This window comes from Anastrepha ludens, chromosome 2, assembly GCF_028408465.1.
Source record: "Anastrepha ludens isolate Willacy chromosome 2, idAnaLude1.1, whole genome shotgun sequence".
In the NCBI taxonomy this organism is placed as follows: domain Eukaryota; kingdom Metazoa; phylum Arthropoda; class Insecta; order Diptera; family Tephritidae; genus Anastrepha; species Anastrepha ludens.
The window spans coordinates 9,513,792-9,531,263 of record NC_071498.1 but is presented as its reverse complement, the minus strand read 5'-3'; the positions used below and the strand labels follow the sequence as shown (position 1 = coordinate 9,531,263).

The following is a 17,472-nucleotide window of genomic DNA, read 5'->3' as shown; positions in this document are numbered from 1 at the left end:
TGCAATTGACGTAGACAATATTTATCTAGGTAGATAATGTGAACGGGTGGTTGTATTTTTTTTTGTTTTTGTTTTTTTGTTGTGCATTATTTTGGCAGCACTTTGAAGCCATACAGGCGTATACATTATAAAACAGTATAGGTCGACTTAACGCTTTTTACTCGTCAGGTACTGTATTTCTATGATTTCATGGAATATTTAAGCTCCTAATAAATCAAGGGTATTTGTATCTCAAAATACTTCTTAATAAAATTTGATTTAGAATATTTCTTAACTGTTGTCCAAACATTTTTTCGATAGGGTTGGCGTCCAGGTTGACTAGTCCTTCATAACAATTTCGCAGCTGACGGTAGTAATGCCTTCTGCTAAACTTTATTCTTCAAAACTGTATTTCAATTGGCGACAAAGACATATAAACGACCAAATCGTTTTTCGGAGTACCAGCGACAAATATGAACCTTAACTGGAATCTTAACAGTTCGTAGAAGTTGTCGATTATCAACAAAGCAACAGGACCGACGTATGCCACTATTTGCCCAAAAGAAAGATTCAACAGTGAATATTACGTTTGTCCAATTACGTTCTGAGTTTGCCTTCGTCACGCAAATCCTTTTTCAATGTGTGATAATGAGAGCAGCGGTTTTTTTCAATGCGCTCCAGAATTTGAGGTCTTCTGCACATAAACATCCCTGCACGTTGTGTCTTTGGATACTCTAGTTAAGCTGTAAATTGCTCCAAAAACCAACTTTGTATTGTTATGTCGGGAGGCACTGAGGGCCAACTGTAGAGTTTAAAGAAAGAGCCACTGTTATGACATTGAAGGAGGAGAGATACTGAAGCAGAGAGAGTGTATTTCCTAGCCACCGTGACCTTTTTTGAAGAGAAATTTTAAAATGTTAAATGCCCGGTTGCCCGGTATAAATTTATATCTTAGAACGCGAAGCTTTATTGGTGGTTCCAGATTCACTATGAAATTGAAATTTGAACTGGTCGAGCCATGGAGCCCCAAGAGATTCGGTGGCTCCTAAAACACTCAGGCTAAAAAGCCCATTATATTTAGAGCTCTGGAAAGAGGGTAGATAGTCAAGAAGAAAAGTATTAGAAAAGGAGATAGGAAAAAAGTAGACGTAGAGACAGAGGTAGTTAGTCCTGTGAGAATTTTCCAGATTCTTTGAACGAACATTCTCACGACATCGGAACCCAAAACTCGAAGCCTTGCTGTAGCAAAGGCAGGACACTCACAGAGAAACTGCGCATTGCTGTCCGCCTCTTCCAAGCAAGACAGGCACTTCGGGTCCATAATGATTCCAATGGTGGGTTGTGCCCTGTAATAATACCGACCATCAACCGAACGTCTTTCCGTCCAAGTTTTAATAGAGAGTTTCACAGTTTTCTGTTCGGACTTGTCACAAAACTCTTTGCAGTCGCTGATCCAATTCATGATTTCTGCGGAATTGATTCTGATTATTGGCTCTGGTCCCTGCGGGGGAACCGCTGATCCACAGTTAGCCAATTCATCGGCAATTTCGTTTTCTTGAACACCGGAGTGTCCTGGAACCCATATACGTACAAGACTGTTCTGTCTTGCGACAGAATTTAGCTTCTTCTTACATTCTTGAACAATCTTTGAGGTTTGCTTCGCGTTCCCCAAGGCCTTCAGTGCAGCCTGACTGTCACTGAAAACTCCAATCTGTTTCCCCCTCCATCTCCTCTCGATTATCCATTCGGCTACTTTCAATGGCAAAAATTTCCGTTTGGAAAACAGTTGCCGTTTCCCCCATAGCATAGTGTTACTTATTACTATCGTTTAAGTACCATTCGGCTCCAGACCATATTTCATTGTTGGACCCATCGGTAAAGAAAATATCCGTTAAGCCTCCCTGTATGCATTCTGGATTGCTCCATTGCTCACGCAATGGAAATCTAACATCAAATTTCCTTCCAAATGAAACTATGGATATCAGGTCATCTTTAGGTGCCATAAACAGTGCATACTGCTCAGATAGCAACTTAAATATTTATCTGTGTCCCGAAGTTCCGTCTTCGTGCCAGAAACCACATCTATGGAGTCTACACATTGCTTTTATTGCTTCCTGTTGTATCTTAAGATCTCTTGGCCGAGTTTAACATACCCCGCCAGTCGTTTCCTTCTCGTGCTAACCGGCGCCAATTGCAAACACCAAGGGAAGCCAAGTCCTTCTCCACCTGATTTTTCCAAGGCAGAGGAGGCCTTCCTCTTCCGCTGCTATCACCAGCGCATCGAATACTTTCAGAGCCGGAAGGTTTATATCGATTCGGGCGACATGACCCAGCCAACGTAGCCGCTGGATCTTTATTCGCTGTGCTATGTCTATGTCGTCGTAAAGCGCATACAGCTCAATGCCCAACATGCAAATAAAAATCAAAACGTCAAATATTTCATCGACTTATCGATCACAGGCCTTACAACACATGCCGCTCTTTCCCTAACTCCGACTTACTTACAACTTTCCAAAAATAACACGCTTTCGGTTCAAATTAAGCTGCCAAGCATTGCAGTGCTAAACTCCTACGCCGAACCTGTAAAATTTTCCTTTCAACACAAAACAAATACTGCATGAAAAGCAAGCAGGATGAGCAAGCGAATTAAGTGCATTTCTAGAAAATTCCCTTTTGCTGGCATTCGGTACAGTTGCGTGCGCTTTCCTAGCTTATCCTTAAACAACTGCAAACATGTATTTGTCAATATTATGCATATGGGCATGCACTCGTATATTATATATTTTTATTACACTTCTTTTGAATTCTGCACATTCCCTCACAATCACTTCACTTATCACTACCCAAACTGATACCCACATATTCCTCATGCGCTGCTCTTCATATCCTGTTCTTCCCCTCTTTAATGCTCAATTCTTGTGTTTTTCGTTTTTTTTTTTTTGTTCCTTCCTGGCTTTTCAAAGACTCGCATATTCCTTTTCCATTTTATCATTATTTCACGTTTGCTTGTCATATTCACCAGCACAAATGCAGGTGTATGTGGTTGATGCAAAAGTTGGTGTTAGTGTAGTTCGCAAGCGCGTGCTCGCGAGTACTATGTGGTGCTTGCCCCTTAAGGAAATCCTAAAACCAATTTGGAACAATCGAGCGTATTCGTTTGTTCACTTTTCTAAAATCCGACAAATTTATTCAGGATTCGTTTTTATCGAAATTCTCAGTTTACCGGAACGACTCCGATTTATATCCGACCAAGGAGTGTCACTCCAGTAGCATTTGCCGCACATGTAAGGGCAATGTTTATACTACTACAACAGCAGCCGAAATTCTCGTTAGTCATACTAAATAGTTAAATAAAATTTACTTACATAAATTTTGGTTTCTCGCGTCTTTTGTGAATTGCTATTCTTTTCCATAGAATTGAATTAAAATCTCGAAAATTCCAGTGCACTGTTGTTACTTTTCTCTGTAAGGTTATTAAGGTAAGGTCTTCATTCTGATCCTATACGAAGTTGAGCAGTTGTAAAGGAAGTGCGTTTCTTTTACTTCTGGTAGTTAAAAGCTCTGACAGTACTTGCCGTCCCGCCACCTCCCGCCTGCACTTAGCCGGTGTTAACAGATCGAACCCTTGAATAAAGTCAGAGGTTATGTGGTTGCTGTGCCTTTGAACTCCCTAAAGCTATGCCGTTGCGGGATAATTTATCTATCATTTTATTGCCATAATTGTTAACCCACGGAAAGCAGGTAGAGCAACAGTATGAGAACGAGCTAAATACCTCTCAAGTATTAGTGCGACTTTGGCTCGCCTTTGTTAGATTTGTGCAAATACTGCAATAATCCGAAGATTGCTGAAAACCAATTTGTGCATATGTCAGTGTCTGAATTAATAAGCTTGCGTTAAGATATGTATTTATGTATTTTCAATTTCCGACTCCGGATCTCTTGGAGAAAATCGGTTCACAGTAAGAGCTGGCTACTACCTCGCCTTGAATTGTAAATTAACTAAATGGCATAGTTAGTTTGACATGAGTTCGAAACATAGGTGTTTGAGCTCTTAGTCCAAAGCTGCAATGATTAATCAATCGATTTATCGAAATGGCTAAAGTTGCGCATCAACATTTACCTGCAGGGTAGCTCTTTGCGTGCAGGCCGACGTCGTAAATGCAAACAGAAATGTGAGTGCACGGCGGGAAAGCAACAAATTGTTGCACTAGTACGTGGAAGAGTGTGTGTGTGTGTGAGTTGTTTGCATATGTGTGTATGCAAATATGTACTTAAGAATGGTTGTGTAATATTTTTCTTCAGGGATCAACGAAGTTATACGAAACTGAAAAAATCGCATACCACTTTTCAGAAAAATATGGAAGAAGAGGGAACACATTTTGATGAGCCACGCAGTTGTCTCTATATTTAGGTTTTCATTTTCGATTACACTTAGCAACGCAATCTAATAAAAAATAAATGCATTTTCAGAAAGGTCACTTTTTTAGGACCTTACTTTTTCGAAAATCAAGCTGGAGCAACAGTTACGGTGAATGGATTGCGCTATCGAGAGATGATTAACAATTTTTTATGGCCGGAATGGGATGGTATTGAGCTTATTTTCAACAAGACGGCGCTACGTGCCACATAAGCAACTAAACACGAAACGATAACACGAAAAGCAACTAAACACGAAAAGCCACGGGCAAGTCGGGTGGTTACTATCATCTGTGCCATTTTCGAGAATAGCGATTTTGTGTTCTTTCTCAGCTGCTCCACTTGAATACGAAAAAAGTTCTTTCGAAAGCACCCTTTTTTACTGTAAGGAAATATTGAAACCGTTGTAGGGAAGCTATTTGAGGTAAGTTTAATTGCTTTGAGAGCAAACATATTTTTTGCAAACAAATAAATTTCAGCTCCTTAAATATTAAGCAACAGATATATGCATACATATATGTATACATTAGGGCGGGTCAATGTGTTTTTTTTTTTTTTTTTTTTCGTTTCGGATTTTACATAAAATTCTATGAAAAACACCCCATAAAGGCTCATAATAGCTCAAAGTTCAGTTTCGAGTTCGAAAATTTTAAAAGATGCTATTTTTAGTTAGTTTTAGTTTTAGTGCCAACTTAATGTTAAGAATAATATTAACTAAAATCTTGTGAATCTGAGCATATTGCAATAGGAGAAGTGGAATTATGTAGGTTTTTTATTTATATTTTTTTCCCAAAGTAACGGATTTGTCATTTAATTAACAATTCTACTTTTTATAAGAGCATTTATGGGTATTGTGATTTATATAAGGGTGATCGGTCGTTTACCTTGGAGGCGACGGGCTCGCATGAGTTCTTGTGTAGGAAGTACATTTGCTTCGTTGTTGCAGTGTGTTTCTATCGTTGCCTGGTACTTTATAATTGTTTTGTAGATTAAAACTTTATTGTATAAAGACAAAGTTGAGTTTTTGTTTAGCAGCCAGTAGAGTTGTTTGAATCTATTTTTGATTTGATCGTTCTTATTTTTAATGTGATGCTTCTATAGTAGTTTGCTGTCCAGATGTATACCTGGGTATTTCGCAGCTAAGGATGTAGGAATAGAGTTTCATTTATGGGGACGTTTCTTGGCATGAAGTTCCTTTTGTTGTGTATATAACCTGCTGCGTTTTCAGAGCATTTATTTTAATATTCCACGAGACGAACCATTCTTTGGTTTTGTCAAATATTTGCACTTCTTTGTAGCTTTCGCTAGCGAATGTAGCCAATATTGCATTTACGTCAGTGGGTACTGGTATGTCAGCTCTGCAAAATTGTAAGGCAGTGGTCTGAGAACGCTACCCTGTGAGATTCCTCCTGTAATTTTTCGGAGTTATAAGGTACTATTGTGGTTAAACTTGACGTAGAAATGTCGATCCGATATGTATAATAACATTCCAGTAGTTTAACTTAGTGATCAGTCATATGTGACAAACCTTGTCAAATGCCTTTTCTACGTCTAAATAAATGCAAAAATTTCTTTGCGTCTAGCTCACTTAATATTTTATGTGATACTCGGTGTATTTGTTGTATTGTCGAGTGTTTTTGTCTGAAACCAAATTGATGATAAGGAATCACTTTGTGTTGGTCAATAATTGGTCTTAATCTCATAATGAGCAGCTTCTCGAATATCTTACTCATAATAGGAAGTAGGCGAATTGGTATATTTGATGATGCTATTGCTGGATTCTTGCTAGGTTTAGGAATAGCAATTATTTGCGCTATTTTCCAAACCTTTGGCAAATATTTAAGCCTAAACAACACAACGTTTAATATGTTGCGTATGTAGGTTATTGCGCGAGATGGTAGTTTTTTTAATATAAGTCCTGTGATTTGGTCAAATCCTGGGGATTTTATTGTTTTTATTTATTTCTTTCGATATTTATTATTTTTTCGATTTCTCGTGTAGTGACCGGGCTCAATTTATAACCTTGAATATGAGTTCGTTCTGATGCAAACGGGAAGTTATTGGGAGTTGTAGAGCTTGAAATTTCTGCGAAATAATCTGCTAGTGTTGCTGCCTTTTCTTCATTCGTTCCTGCCCAGTTTAATATTGCAATAGGTGAAGTAGGAGTATGTAATTTTTTTATATGAAAATCAAAATAAAACTTGCAAAAAAAGACAGAATTAAATTTTACAATATTTCTAACAATTTTTTTTTTCTTAAATTTGTTACTTTGCAATCTTAACAACCTATTTTCGATTATTTTTGGTTTCAGATTCTATTTACTTTTTTCCACTTTCCATCTTCATTGCCATACTCGTAAGTGACCCTCTGATTATTTATTAATAAAAGGTAGCTTCGTGCAAAATCTGGGAACCTCGAAACAGACTTTAGACTCTAATAGACGGTTTTGGGTATTTAGAGTCCGAATCCGAATCTGCTGGAAACGATGTCGAAAAAAATCGTGGCATACAAATTGGCGCATCCTAATATAGATGCATACATACACAATGTGGATATTCAAAAGATTAGTTTTGTAAAAAACTCATATTTTCGCCCCTCGTATTCACATTAAGCATCATTTTCCTTTTTCGTTTATTCTCCCCACATTTCTTTTGTACTTTTACCGCCTTACCTATTTGCTGCTTGCTGCCTTTATTCGCTTCCATTTTTAGGGTCCGTTTTCGCACTTACTTTAAATACCTCTCAACTTTCGCCCCTTGAGCCTTTGTAGTTGTGTGGCCACTTTAGCACACTTTTTTCTTCCTCTTCTTATTTCATAAATACTTCTCTCATTATTCTTAGAGCTCTTTTAGGTCGTCGATCTCCTCACACATGATTTTCTTTGAACGCTTTCTTGTGGAAAAGACGAAGGGTTCATTTTCTAAAAATTGGGGTTTTTTGTATTAAAAAATATGTATGCATTTGTGAGTATGTAGATATGTATGTGCATGCGTGTAGTCAAGTGCGCCCATTCACTTATTTTGCATGGGTGTGGATGGGTTTGGTTATTTAGGTTACTACGCATTTAAAAATACATTTTTCTGATTAAGTCGGGGTGCAATAAATTAGATTAAATTTTAATTTACAATAAAAAAATCCTATATAAATTTAAATGTTGAGTAATCGTAATAATCGTAAAAAACGTTGGAGCTGACAACTTATTTTCTAATTTTTGCTTTGAATTTTAATGAAACAACGCCCAAAAAAGGTCTGTCTCGGCTTTAGTCTCATTAGGCCGATTTTTTTTTCAACCGGTTTTTGTATTTTTTACACATTTAACGGTCACAATGGACCCATTTCGTGGTCTAAGTGGCATCGCTGTCTCTATGTGCGATGCAGCTGCCAAACCTTACCTAATAAGATTAATACTTCCGTAGTTCTGTGTCAAAATTTCAAGCAAATCAGAGAAAAACTGAGACTGTTATAGAACTTTGACTGAAAGAATTTAGCAAGGGCAACTTAAGGCTTTAGGCTCATTTGACCGACTTTTTCTTTTAGCTCGAGTCCAAAATGGCTTCTCCACTTCGTAGAGACCCTATTGCATCCCGCTTAAGTCAGTGTTTTCTGTGGTTTACAGGTCGAGAATATTATTGGTTATCATTACCGAAGAGATAGAGCCAAGGTGGTCGTTAAAAGTGAACGCTAGAAACCAATGATCTGCAAAAAAACTTTTTGAAGTGAAATTTCTTAGGCGTCGATGGACGAGCGAGAATGAAGAGTAAAATTTCAAGGCCATGCAACGTTTTGGGCATTTTCGTTCCGCGAGAGAGAAAAAAGATATAACGCAGAGGAAAAGGAGAGAGAAAGAGCTATACCTTATATATTTTATAGTAATTTTCCATCATAAATCCATCCATTTTCGGTTAATTATTTGCTGTTGACCGTCTGATATTTGACAGTTTATATTTTGTATTATTTTATTACGGGCATCAGTCACAACGCTCTGTTTAAATATCGGCTTATTTACGGTTTTTCGCAATTTCAATCCAAAAGATTTCAAATTGCTCAGATTGAACACAGGAAAATATATTTCAACATACTTACAATTTCTTAACTGCTGATGGTCGAGCAATCTTTTTGGTTTTAATTATTTCGTCCAAGCTCAGATCCATAGTCGTTGCGTACCGTATTTCTTTTTTTCCTCGATAATTGCTAAATTAAGAATTTTGTAACTACTTTTCCTTCAAATATTACGAAAAAGAAACAAATTTGTCCCCGTGTACGTCTGTAAAAAAAACCGATTGATGTTTAGTGCACAGTTGGATGCGCTTGCTCTATGTGATTAGTATGTAAGCAGTGCTATTAGGTAAAAGCAAAACACTTATGCCGAAGCAAATTTTATTTCAACGTCGCTGCTAGGTATTCACAAGGCAGCTTCTATTTGAAAAATCTTTAGAAATTAATGCAGTTAGGGCCTCCGCACATCGTCAGTGGCTTGTCCGCACACAATGCAACTATCTATCGTAAAAGTACGAGTTGTCAATATGTTGAGCGGTGAAAGGGAATTTATTTGTAAATTTTGTCTATTTGTATTCTCTGCAAATGTTGTGAATTTATTTACATATATATTCTTTCTCTCTCATTCTCTCTCGGGTCTCTCCCCCTTTCTTTGTCTGCCTTGAAAGTTTCACTTCTGTTATGTGTTCTACGCTACACGCACTTTTTTATTATCATTTGAATTTCATGCCGTTAGCTTCGAAACCGCGTCAACCGAAAGGTAGTGGCGAGATGCCTAACTTGCCTACGGTGGACGAAACTATCTGCAACTAAAAAAAAATCTAGTTTTCTTAACGCTTGAGTTTCTTATAAAAATTTTAAATCTAACATCCACGCCAAGGGAATAAATTACGGAAGGCACTATGTGTATAACGAAACATTCCATGGGTTTCTGATAGTAAGCAAATGCAACTTTTCATAAACAAAAGACTATCCGTACTTTCTGTAAAGAAACTACCGGCAACTGGTAATTTTATTAAAACGTCCATATATCTGCAAAGAGTCGGCCCGAGCACTGACTGAGCAATTGCTCACTAGCGCCACGCGTTGCAAGAGCGGATAGTTGTTTTAAAGCCGCTCCTTTGATAAAAGTAATAGAAAATATTAACTTCGATACCTGTTGCAAAGGCAGATATCATCGACGATCTGATGAGAATGAGACCTGCCCACAACGCGTTATTCCTTAAATTGTAAGCCCCATATTTTATGAGGAAGCAACATTATTGGCACCACTGCTAAAGGCTTCAGAAGTGATAGCCATGATATCATTATCATCACTAATGGCAAACGCAACCCTAATTCTAGAAAAGCGCTGTGTCAGCAACATCACGACGACGACAACGAGATAATAATAAAAATAAAAATGAAAATGGGAATTCTCTGCTTGGCATTTGTTTACATTCGCTGCCGTAAACTGACTTTGATGATGATGAGGATGCGGCTAGCCACATCACGTTGGTTAACTAAGCGCGGCTGGGCTGAGCTGAGTTGGAAATGGCTACCCTCCGCCCGCTCAACCATCGACACTACACTTTCCAGTTGCTGTATGCCTTTTTCCGTATCATTTTTAAAAAATTAGAATCTTGCGCAAAGCATTTTTCTCCATTCGTTGCTGTAGTTGCATTTTTTCCTCTTTTGGATTTTGCGCAAAAATAGAAATTCAGAAGAAGAAAAAAGAACACAGCGCACTGAAAAAATAAAAGCATGTAGAAAAAACTTACAAATGAACTGGGGAAAAGTGAAGTGGCAGTAGACGGATGGATGGCTGGATGGTTGGTTTGTTGTTGGTTGTTGGTGGCAGGGCTCAATGAGTGCCACAACAAAGTGTAGTTCCCGCTCAAAAAGCTACCGCTGCTGAGGACGGATAGAGCTGCAAAGCATGCACCGGCATGCCCGGCCCGCCAAATCCCCGTGGCTGATGAAGAGCACAGTAGAATGAGTTTTGTTAGTAGGTGGCTGTGTGGGCGTGTGGGTGTACGGAAGGTTAAGTTAGTTGTGAGTAGGGCTGCTGCAGATGCTGCTGCTGCTGCACTACGGGCGTTGCCGACAAGTCACTCAGCGTTCGGCAGCAGACGCTCTGCTTTTAGTGTGCATGTGTGTGTGTGCACGTGTTTGAGAAACAAAAAAAATTTTCCCCAGACAAACCTGGCAGGTGGCCTCGTCATTTCTGACGACCCACTCCCTTTGCGAGTACGCGTCGGTGGCAGATTGCATTACAATTTGCAGCACTTAATACACCACACATGTTCAACTGTACATGTACATACATACGTACATGTGTATGTATGTAGGTGCGTGATAATGTACGTGTGCGTCCTTTTTGTTGCTGACTTTGTTGAGTGATGTGATACAGATTTTATGCGCATTACAGTTTAGTTTAACTCCAGAGCTTTGGGTTTTTTGTATTTGGTTTTTTTTTTTTGCATTTGTATTTGTGTTTGTGTTTGGGGTAGTATGCACAAGTTTATGCGCTGTTGTGGCTGCAATGCAAATCACTGCTGCTGCCTACCAGCAGCATCTAAAAAGCAACAACACCAAAAGTGTATTCCTACTCATTCCCGTTTTAGTGTTGCCAACTTTTGCGTAATTTTGATTGACAGCAAGCCAATAGTTAGTTAGTTGCTATGCAATACGGCTAACTCTCTGCGCTCTTTTTTCCCCCTACTCCATACCCTTATCTCTTCGTCTGTAGCGACGTATTTGGTAAGTGACAATAATTAGATTTGCTTTTTTATTAATTTGTTTTTAGATTTTGTGCAGTTGCCTAGTTTTATTGAGTTGTTTGAACTTTTTCATACGAAAAATCGATTTGTTTGCATTGTTGTTGTTTTAATGATGCAGTGCGATTGAGCTCACGCTTTTGTAGTGTAGTAGGTTTTGCCTCATTCAGTTTTAGTGATGCTGGCTAATTTATGTTGTTAGAGGAAGAAATGACTCAGAGGAAGAAATAATTTAAAAATAAAAATTTAAATTAAAGTGAAAAAAATGAAGTTAGAGGAAAACTGAATTTATTAATATATAATAGCCAAGAGATGACATTTGCTAAGTAATTTCCATGCTTTGGCTTGATTTTTTTTAGTGCATCAAAAATAATTTAATAATCTTGCCTCAAATGCCTCCGCATCATCTGCAGAATATTTTGATCAATCAAACGTAGAAAGTGGCGATGGATAAGGCACACATTGAGAAAACCACCACATAGCATCACGAGAATGGTACTGGACTGGAATCCGCAAGGGAGTAGAGGTCGCGATCCACCAAAAAACCCTTGGACCGATGCTGCGCGAACTAGCAAATGCCGACATCTCATGGGACGGTGCAAAAACAACAGCACAGAACCGTGTACAATGGAAGAGTTTTGTCGAAGCCCTAGGCTCCCCATAGGAGTGAACAAGGAAAAAAGATCTTGGTTAAGATGAAAGCCAGTCGACTTTTTAAAACTTACTTCATAAAAAAAGAGAAAATGTCAATTCAATTAGAATTTGAGGGTTCATTTCTAGGCGAAATATCAAAAATGTGCTATTTATTATTACTAGAGCCGACAGAAATCCTCAAGGTTAAAATATTACGATGGGCGTGGCACCGCCCGTTTTTTTTGAACATTTTTCTTGCCCGCTCTTGTCTTGGGCTCATTATTAACAGGAAAAATCATTGCAACAGTGCACTTTTGCGATGCTGTCCACCATGCTTTTACCCTCGAAAGTCGGCGCGTCTTTCGACTGACCGATAGCTTTCCAAAGATAGCTGTCAAGATCGTCTTGTTGCCCTTTGGAAAATAGGTCGTCGGTATGTATCTCTACCGTCATTGCCTTTGCTGGCACTCTCGCGAATGATTCACCAGAAGTTGACGGAAAAGTGTCATTCGACATTTGAACTCCCTTAGCCTTTGCCTTGCGAGGTAAAGGTTTATCTGCCTTGGATTGGGTCGAGGATGCCGGCATTTCCGACTTTCGTCTCTCGACTTTCCTCTTCTTTGCCTTTCTCCTATTCCCGGTCGTTAGCACAGACCTCGTTTCGGTTCCGGAAGAGTGCAACATTATGGAGGAATTTCCTGTTCTGCCGCGCTTTCCCGTTTCTATTACTGGTGTCGGAGTTGACTTGACTTGGAGCTTGAGTACTTGCCTTAGCTAATGCTTCGGCCTTAGCTAGCCAAAATTATACTAGAAAAAAAAATTAGAGAGTATTTTCAATAGACTTTAAAACCGATCCTATCATCACTTATTCCCACGACAGTCGGTTCGCCGTTACTAGCACGTGTCGGATTTATACCCGACCAAGAACTGTCAATCCATCAGTATTCTCGAATCGGTTATAGTGATTGTTTATGATGTGACAACAAAAATATATTCTTCTTCTTCAGTTTGCCAAGAGAGGACTTTACTACTCAATTGCCTACTTAGTCCAAAGTAGCACTTGTTGGCAAGAGAGATTCTACGTTGGATTGTAGAATCTCTCAACAAAAACATCACATCTTCAAGATCTCTGCAATTCTTCCAAATTCAAAATATATCTCGTTAGCGCACACTTTATTAAACTCCCTTTCAATAATCGCCTGAGAGCTTCCTTAACTTATACCGACCTTCTCTAACATTTCGCTAACTCCGATTCGTCACTCTCTCTTCCTCAAAAATGTCTTGAACCGCACGAATGCTGTTGGATCGAGGACGTTGAAAGTCACACTGGATTTCCACTGGTTTCAGTTCTATTTTAAACACTTTATGTCTGCCAAATTCCTCACAGTGGGTGATAGTTTGAGAACTATGCAGGTATTCTGGCAAAAATCTTTGTCGCGTCGACTTTAAACTTCAACGTCAACTAAAGACTTATCTGTACATTCTAAAATAAATTGCTTATTAACTAAAACAAAGCTGCATTTTACGAACAGTTAAACAAGAAGTATCACGCCACCTTAAAGCTCAGTTGCAATAGTATTTTTCTATCCAACATTCCTTTTTACTATTTGTTTATTTGTTGTAACTAGAAGTGTTTAATTTAGGTTCCCCAACATTGTTTTCCCATTAACAGTTCTTAAGATTTAGCATCGTTTATATTGTTTAGCATTTGTTTAACATCAATATTGTGTTATTGTCATGTTAATAACATTAGCTCTGTTATTAACAGAGGCTTATACATACATCGGCCGCCGTAGCCGAATGGGTTGGTGCGTGATCACCATTCGGAATTCACAGAGAGATCGTTGGTTCGAATCTCGGTGAAAGCAAAATTAATAAAAACATTTTTCTAATAGCGGTCGCCCCTCGGCAGGCAATGGCAAACCTCCGAGTGTATTTCTGCCATGAAAAAGCTCCTCATAAAAATATCTGCCGTTCGGAGTCGGCTTGAAACTGTAGGTCCCTCCATTTGTGGAACAACATCAACACGCACACCACAAATAAGAGGAGGAGCTCGGCCAAGCACCTAACAGAAGTGTACGCGCCAATTATTTATTTTTTTTTATACATAACATTTGCACCGCTAAGCTTAGTTGCTGAGAAACACGAGTGCCGTTTATATGCATTTTTTTCTCATATATTTAACACAAAGTTTTTGCACTTACAATTTGCGCTTCAATTCGCCCTTGAATTCGCCCAATTGTAAATTACCGGAAGCGCACGCACATCTACAACAATAAAGAGAAAGCGAAGCTGTAGCTTGCCGTAATTTTCTCACTATGTTCAACACTGCTTATTGCAGTTTTCCTACATGAAGTTCAATACAAAAGCCAAAAGAATTATCAGTTCCATTATTCTCGAATTGTGGCACTTTAGATATTTACGTGTTATGAGGACATACGGTTCTGTGATACACAGGGTCCTTCTCTTCTCATATCACGCATCAAGTCCAAAACAGAAAAAGTGCAAGTATATAGGAATATACCAAACAAAAACGGTAAGCCGTGATAAATTGGACTATTAATTCGACTTCTATAATTATCTCGTCTCAAATTGGTTGTTTCAAATAAGAGGAAATTCATTTTTTAATTAATATTTATTCCGCATATGAGCCAAATCGGCCCACAACCCCTCCTAGTGTACCGTTTTTCCAAATATATTTCTTTTTAAGTAGTTAAGATATATCTGAAATTGTGTAAGCTGCTTAAAATATTTACAACTTAAGTCTTAAAAGTTTAAAAACACCTACCATCGCCACGTTTAAAAATCCATTTCCCCTTCCAATTTTGTTTTCTCACATTCCATTTTTTGAACACATTTTTAAATCATTATCGTCATTTTCTTTCTTTTTATTACAGCATTTATATCCTGTCCATTGGCAAATATAAAATATTCATCAACAGCGTGCGGTGTCATTACCACTACCAACAACAGCCACAACAACAAACACTGTAGCAGCAGTCATTGCGCCAACAGAAGAGAGCGAACTCAGCGTCCAGCAGTCGTTTATAGTAGATTTGTCTGCTCATATCTTTGGCTAGCAGACGTTGATTATAATGATTGCTTCCGTTTGCTGGTTCAAACGCTGTTGGCAACAGTTTAACGTCATCGCAGTTGTGAATTTTTCAAATTAATTCTCAACACCTACAGCAATAAAAGAAACAGCAACAAAAAGCAAAATTGAAACTTTTTATCAAGCCACCTTATGGATCTCGTACAAGTAGTAAATGCAATTTTAGGCGACAACATTAAAAAGTATTGAACAATTAGTGAATATCGAAAGGCGGGATTGCGCGGCAAAAAACATTTCGAATTTTGAAGGTGAGTTGGGAAAAATTGGTTGTATTAAAGGTAGGCATGAAATTTGGGGGTTTTCGTCTCATGGATGTACTTGTATATTTTTTGTACAGCTAAAATTTTTGAATACATTCATTTCAAGTCAGATGTTGGCCCGTTTTTTTTTTTTTTTTTTTTGAAGGAACCCAGTAAAGGACTTAAGGGGTCCCGATGGTCTAGAGGTCCTAAATAGGGTAATAGGTAGGGTATTTTTTTTTACAATAAAAAATGATATTTAAGGTTTTTAAGCTTCTTATTTAGCTTCTTTTACATACATACATACAAAAATGAAAAAAAAAAATTTTTTTTAATGCAATTTTTAATTAATAAATAATAATTTTTTTTTTAATGAAATTTTTAATGAAAAAAAAAATTTTATTGAATTTTTTAATAGGAATTTTTTTTAAATTTTAATAAGTTTAAAGATGACGCTCCCGAAAATTTGGATTTGGACGGTGCTGTTCATTTTGGCTCTTCTATTTATATGAAGCTCAAAAACCAAAAAAAAATATTAATTTATTTTAATGAAAAAGAAAAATTTTTTTAATGCAATTTTCAATGGAAAAAAAAAATTTAAATCATTTTTATTTTAATGAAAAAGAAATTTTTTGTTAATGCAATTTTTAATGAAAAAAAAATATGTAATGAAATTTTTAATGAAAAACAAAAATTTTAATGAAATTTTTAATAAAAAAATTTTTTTTTTAATTTTAATAATTTTAAAGATATTTTTTTTTAACTGCATGATAACTATCGATATCGATAACTAGGATTTGACAGCTGTGAGTAGCAAGTTATGTTGACATTTCTGCTCAGTAAGATTCGGCAAGTCATCATGAATCGCTTAACTTCAGAACAATACCTCCTAATTGTGGAAATTTATTTTGAAAAAAAAAAAAAAAACATAAAGAAAATGAAATAAATCTTTTCGCGAAGTTTACAGAGCACTGGTAAGATCATCGGTCATTATTTCTTTCGAAAAGTTATTTTCATTTTATCATTATTTTATTCAGCTAAACATCGACAACATTTGCTTCCAACAAGACGGCGTTACTGGCCATACAGCGTGCTTAACAATCGATTTATTGCAATATTCAAGCCGCCAGACTTGGACTTATAAAATGAACAATTTAACTCGTAGCCGCGGCGGGCATATGCCGGCTATTGTCTTTAAAAAATAAATGCCATGAAATTATCTACCAGATTATAACGGTGAAATGGTTGAAGGTTCAGTCTGGCACTCCTCAAGTAGCACTAAAGCACCGTTTTGATATATAATAAAACAAAAACAAAATTCATTCCAATAATATTTCTAGTTTTTATTATCATTTGCAGTTCTCAAGCTCTTAAAAAACACCCGATAGTATTTATCACGTAATTAATACTATAGTGTATGCCCTTGCAGCCCCTTCTACCCCTCTTCATACACACCCATTGTCTGCCATGTGTTCAGGTATTTTATTATTTCTACTACCCACGGCGAGTCGAGTTTCATTCAGTCATTCATGCGTTCTTATAATAATTGTATTGCTTTTTTCTATGTTATTGCTACAAAACACAATGAATTATGGAATTGTTTTTCCGCTGTGAACAATGTTCAAACAATTACAGTTTATTCTGGGTAGAAGCGCTTCAATCTGAATTCGATTACTTAAGGTCAGTAAATATCTGAAAACAAAAAGAATAATGCAATTAAGGTAATTCATTATTTTCCCAACGCTTTGAATGATATATAGTATATATAAACAATTGCTGCTCTAGCATTATTAATTTGTTAATTTAATTGTTTCAGAGTTCCAAAGCATTCTATTGAACAACAAAAAAATGCAAACTTCTCATCATACGAAGTAGAGGCGATTCATCAAACTTCACCACTACAATTTTCTGAAACTTTGTATGCCCATACGAACGTATTTACATACATACATACACATACACATACTTATAACAAATCGTCGAAATAGTTTCCATAGAATTTTCATCAAAAGCATATAAACTCTTCAATTATCTACAGCAAGTGAATATTTCTTTCATTATAATTTGCTATCTAAATTGTAGACATTAAAATATACGCTGGGGCGCTGAGTTATTCAACTGCTGTGTCTCTTTCGAATCGATACATTCGATACGACTATGTGTACATACATAAATAAATACTCTCCAAATTCTTTAACAGTTTCCACTTGGCGACACAAATAGTTGGTGATAAATTTTAAGTGGAATCAACAGAAGGAAGTAACAGAAGTAGTTCCAACTTATTTAGCGAGCTAACATTTATGCTTACAAATTTATTATTAATGCTGCTGAAGGGGGG

General features: G+C 37.1%; 1 protein-coding gene across 3 annotated transcripts in view; it reads left to right on the top strand.

Moving 5' to 3' along the window:
- The first annotated feature begins 14,680 nt into the window (after positions 1-14,680).
- The window catches only part of LOC128863044 (putative transcription factor capicua), a 71,534-nt gene continuing 68,742 nt past the window's right edge, over positions 14,681-17,472 (top strand). For all 3 annotated transcript variants that reach the window (XM_054101976.1, XM_054101944.1, XM_054101986.1), the window contains exon 1: positions 14,681-15,143. The gene's annotated coding sequence lies outside the window, so the exon portion shown is untranslated. The remainder of the gene's footprint in view (positions 15,144-17,472) is intronic.